Below are 6,097 nucleotides of genomic sequence, written 5' to 3' on the forward strand. Positions count from 1 at the left end.
ATCTACGCTCTTGGACCTAAAGGATCAAAGCAGAAAGTAAATAGCCATAATCATGCACAACGTAAACAACAAACACCAAATACGCGAAACTCCAACTCAAAAACACCAGATTCAACAACTCCGGGACATCTCCATACGCAAATCCCAACCTCCATCAACAAACCAACAAATCACGACTCCAAACATCCAATGACAAACAAGAACGAAAGATAAAAGCAAGAGATAAACATAAACTCTGGCGATATCCAACCAAAAGCAAACATAAACTTCCATAATAACTAGAAATGGGTCAAAATCGAGTAGATCAAGGTCGGGAGCTAAAGTCGCGAAACTTAAAAACCACAAAGTACTAAACGAAAGCAAATAAGATTGTTTCTTCGCCTTCACAAGCGGTGTTACACGCAAAATAACGATGATGATGAGAACCCCGGTGGCCCGAATCTTCCATATCCAAGTGCGCGAACGAAATGAAAATTTGAAGTGTGGAACTAGAGCTAGAGCTAGGAAAGTGCGAAGTGCCGTTCACGGTCTGTCTTGTTCTTCAAGGTTGAGCTCTTTATATTTGTGAGGCTCGATCCTAGGGTATCCTCGTGATTTGACGCTCTTGCCCTTGAGTAAGACTCTTTAAAATAATCTGCTCTCGCTCCATTCGCTCCTGTCGCCAACTTTTGATTCTCCCAGGGCCGAAAGACGACGTCGATTTTACTTCAATTCCATCTCTTTTGCATTGCCGGTAGGTAACAACAACTCTTGGGTTGCGATTTACTCTACTGAACTCATAAACGCACATTAGCGCCCCAAATGCACGAAATTTTAACCCTAAACCAATGCATGAAACGAGCCTTATCAATAACCAAAGTTGCTACTAATACATCATTAGAATTCTATGAGTTTAGTTACACATAATAGAATAATCTTAAAACATAGTTTGTAGGAAAAATAAAGAAAACATAAGAACTAAATTGATAAAACCCATGGTTGAATTTTTGGGCCTTGATCTTTTTTCAATTCTTCTTCAAACCCGAACTTGATGAACAATGGAAGAACTCTCAAAATATTCTTGCTTTGGAATTATCGCAAAATGTCTCATTGAAAACTTGGGGTTTTTTGGCCTTATTTTGTGTCCATAATTATGGCAAATATTGACGTATGGTAAATCTTGGAGAAGATGGGTCAAAATCCTTGCCCCCTTTCCCCCGGCGGCCTTTACTTTTCTTGGCGGTTGTTTAGTTTTTCTTGATCGCGTCGTTACTTTGTTTGGTCCGACAATTGCCCCGTGCTCGTTTTCCCGGAAGCGTTATCGCAAAACCCCGGTGGTTTTGGAGGTGTTCCTCTTTTTAACATTTTACGGCCCCTATTTTAGCGGTCGTTGGCCCCAGGCCTTGCTTTGTTGCGGCGGTTTTGGGCTTCTCGAATGAGATACCCAACCATTTTTAGCTATTTTTTTAGGCTTTAATTTGCCATTTTAAAACAATCAAAATACCAAAATAGATAAAATATCAATTTATAACATGTAATGGAACGCCTCAAAAAAACCAAATGATGGCATTAAAAAGAATGAAAATCTGGCGTATCATATTGGACGGCTTTTTGAGAATTTTCCCCCTTGCGGCCGTTCAAAATCTGTTGTAATTGTTCATGAGTTGATGTTCGTTGAGACTAAACTCGGTTGATTTTCTGGAAATTTATGTGTTTTCTTGAACTTTGTTGAATTAACAATGGACAAATCCCAATTTCATCAAAAAAAGAAGTAATTGAATCTTCGAGCGAAATATTTAGACAAGAATTGGCGATTTTATTTGAATGACTATATGTTTGGACCAAAAATGAACTTTAGTCTTTTATACTCCTCTCCGGTGGAGTCTCGTTTTCCATTTTATCCCTCCCGCGAATAGGGTCCCGGTTCCTTTTACCCTAAATGGTATAATAGGGTCTCCATAACTCATTCCTTCCCTTTCATTTAAACAATATATTAATAGGACCCCCTTTTCCCCTAACTTTTTTTTCCCTCCGTTTTTTTTAATATTTCTTAAAACTCATGCCCCCGCTTAAATGGGACTCCTAATGGCGGACGGAGAGAGTAGATCTATTAGAATATGTTTTTTCAACTAACATATCAAATGACTAATACGGATGTATGTTTGTATGCAAGATGTGTGGGTATGAAAGGGATTTGTACTATGAGGGGGGTGGGAGAAGATATAAAGGCGTGAGAACGAAAAAGGAATTTTAAATCTTCAAAAGGGAAATTTAGAGATTTGCAAGAAAATCGGTGAGTAAATGAGGATCATTATATTTTAACGTGGGTATTTTTATGGAGATGTTAAGATTTTGAGACATGCGAATCGCTCAAATTTGGAATAATACATTAGATTGTAACAAAAATGCTACTATTTTGTACTGGGGCGATCACTATATTTACACATCAATCTGAAACGTTTAAGTTATTTTGGTTGACAATATTGATGCCCTAAGACACCTCTTTGTAGTAGCATGTTTATGCATTCAAATACTATCATCACATACAAAATAGAACAAGAGACAATATAAGGATCAGATTAACTCGAACCGCATGAGTAGCCTAACGGACTTGTAGCGTTCCCCTTCAGGTGTGAAGAGGACGCTCGGATGCCTTGTCTCGGCTCGATACGGGAGGCATGTACGTCTGCGAAGTCATCCTTCTCCGATGTGTCATGCTCGTGAACTTCAACCGAAGAAGTGCGAGCTCGAGACCGTTAGTGGGACAGAAACACCTCATCCCGATTAGGTATCCGAGTTATCATCAAGCGTTTTTGTTTTCTTCATTACAACGTCAGGGTACTCTGCAATTCCCACCTAAGAATAGAAGGAGTAAAATATATCTATAACTTCATCTTTAAATTGACATTCGATGTAAATATGGCTACCCTTGCATAGAAATCAGGAGGAGAATAGTTATCAAAGTATGTATGGTTGAAGTCATAAAACCATCCTTCGCCCATGTACACGATCACCTATAGCAACAAGTAAGTACATATGAGATAAAGAGCTGACAAATGTTAAGCGAGATGAAGCCAACTACATAATTATTGAGCTTACCTTCAATGTCATTCTAACGGATGAATCATAGATCGCATCGGTATCCTTCAACAAAAATCTGGTTTTTTTACATATCCCAACCACCATTAGCCACTGAACATGCCATGCATCAACCACAATGCTCTCCCATAACCCTATTTTGGAATTTCATAAGTCATATTAGCTCGAATGAATTTTTCATTGAATGATTAAACTCATGACAAAAGTCACAAAACTAACACTTAAAACTATCTTTTCCCTTAGATTTGTCTATTCTCTACATTCAAATATAAATTTGTGGTCATTTTTTATGCTTTGCTACATGTATGTACATCGACATAAAGTCAAGAAAACATAAGCCAATAGTTTATGGTGGAGTTGAAATATTCATAATCATGAAAGGAAAATGCCCTCACTTGCATATTCACGCAACCATTTGAGCACCATGCATCCACCCAATCAAGGGTTGTAGTTGGATGAGTCAAAACGTATGCCTTTAGGGTACACTCTCGGTAAATTCTTGTGTAAATCGAATCGAAACAATATCTAGAATATGATTGTCTATTGTAAAATCACGAGATGTAAATTACAAAATGTTATGATAGATTAGTTTGCTGAAAAAAGATAGAAACGGACTTATTGACAACTTACCTCACGATATCCGGGTATAAGTTGCAACGGCCTTTTCAAGCTCTTGCTCACTCAAGCTAAGACGTCGACTTTATTAGGCTCCACTCTTAGCCGATCATGCATTCCACCTCTCCCTTTTCCGCATGAATTGCGATTAGACGCACTGACTCGGGCGCCTCGTATTGGTCCGACTTGAAATCTTCTTCGCCTCTTCCATTGGACTCATATCTAAGCAACCAACCTTGAATAGAAATCGTAGTGCAACTTAGAATACAAAATAATGTAAACATGCTCAACATTATCCAAGGTAGATAACTAACCTTTGTTTACATTAGTTTTAGTTCCAAAACTTTGGATTTCATTCCCCAAGGTTCTTGTTTACTAGCATCCTTTCTCTTTTTGAGCTAGTCTCTTGTATCTTAGCATCTTTGGCTTGTAAGTATTCTTTGGGTGGCTTGGTTGATATAATGATCCTCCTCTTTAGAGATTCGGGCGATGGGAACTCACTCAAACATTCCGAACCAGGTGAATACAACATGTCACCAAATGTTTTGGTTATCATCGTCATGAGGAAATCGAATGAGGATGTTAGTACCATATAGACCCTTACAACACCATAAAACGAACCTCGTCTGTTTTAGCTTAAGGTGGGGAGTTAGATGGTCTTCAAGTGTAATCACAAGGATATTCGGATGCTACAAAAGCATGTTCCTTTATAGATCTCAAACATCGATGAGTTTAACGGAGTGGTAAGTGTCCTACGCACCAAGAAATTTGAAAATCTCTATCATATTTGTGATCATTTCAAATAGAAAGATGAAGATATTCTCCATGATTATTTTTTACCTATAGAACTGAACTAATCACTCTTATGTAACACTATTGAATTCTTAATGACTAAAAAGGAACAAGAAAACAATTCTTCATGAGTTCATTTAGCCTTAAACTGCATAATGCTCTACCCTTCAATCACACACACTCAAATGTCAACGTCCAATAAATACAAAGTTGCAATGAAACATACCTCCCATGAAGAACCTCGACGTTGTCTTTTGTGGAATTGGGCCATATATCCAGACTTCGATAACTCTTACACCTCTATGCAATGCATTAATAATTGGTATATCACTTTAAATCACTACTTAGTTGATTCCCGTTAGATATGAATTGTGGCCTGTGTATATGAAGTAATGAGATAGTGGAGCATTCATATCATGGTGAACACGAACGCAAAGTAATATTGAATAATCGGATCAAGATAATTGAATTTCATGTACCACAACTTAACACTTTAGTTTTGTTTCTTTCAATTTCATCTTTGTTTCACCTAAGAATGGAAGTTTATTGTCATTACAACATCATAAAATTCATCTAAAAAATAACAAAAATATGATATGGAGTCAAGATGAGATAAAAAAGCGAGCACAAAGCAAAATAATAAACATGAAATGGAATTAAAAGTAAGAGTAGAACAATCCTCCAAAGAACCGTACAACAATCCTCCGAAGAGGCATACGGAAATTCTCTAAAGAGACCTAATAATCCTCAAATTCGGTCTACTAAAATTGTTAAACATACTTGATTACTTTTTAATAACTCCTTCCATCAACCATGGAAGTATATATAGGAGTTACAAGAAAGTTCTACTAACTAGAACTAATCAATTATCGTCAACCCTAATTAATTCTGGTTTATTGAAATCCATTTAAATTCTAGTTTACTTCATTGAAATAAAAGGAAAGAAGGAATAATAAATGGCCGAGAATTTGTCATCATGTTTCCTCATCCATTTCATGTTCGATATAAATATATGTTTGTTCATCCTATGTAATAGAGAATAAAAAGTAATGCATGGGAAAAAAGCTTACCCGAGTTTAGGATTGAGAGGCGGATTAGCATCGCCAAACAAGTACTTGAAAAATCCTTCGAGGTTGAGGCCGCGGCGGTGGAACAATGTGAGATGCTTGAGCTCATGGAGGTGGCTAACCCCGTCGATGTGTGCTGCGCATCCTCCAAAGTGGCGTTCTCCTCCTTCGCACCTCCACCATGAATCGCCGCATTGCTCCACGGTCATGAACCCGTTCGCCGCCGTGTACTTGAAGAATATTGCCTTCACGTCATTCGGTGCCTCTGCCGCTGCCATCCCGAACCGCCGTTGGAAGCGAAGCTACCCGGTACGTCTGTTTGCCCGACATCTTGCCCAATTCTTTTTATTAATACGATCGCGACGTTTGCTTGGGGAAAAGGGAAGAGGTTGCTTGGATTTGATTCAAAAAATAAAGAGATTGCTTTACGGGAATGGAAGATGTGGAATATGTCGCCACCGCGGCGGATTGGCCACGGATTCGACTTTGCCATCAGCGTTTTCGAAGGATTTATCGTCTCGCCATGCTACACTATTTACATTTTA

General features: G+C 38.2%; 1 pseudogene; it reads right to left on the reverse strand.

The window, feature by feature from the left end:
* Nucleotides 1–2,553: 2,553 nt before the first annotated feature.
* Nucleotides 2,554–5,882, reverse strand: LOC125200281 (annotated as a pseudogene).
* Nucleotides 5,883–6,097: the final 215 nt, after the last annotated feature.

The sequence above is a fragment of the Salvia hispanica genome, unplaced genomic scaffold (assembly GCF_023119035.1).
Source record: "Salvia hispanica cultivar TCC Black 2014 unplaced genomic scaffold, UniMelb_Shisp_WGS_1.0 HiC_scaffold_889, whole genome shotgun sequence".
NCBI lineage: Eukaryota > Viridiplantae > Streptophyta > Magnoliopsida > Lamiales > Lamiaceae > Salvia > Salvia hispanica.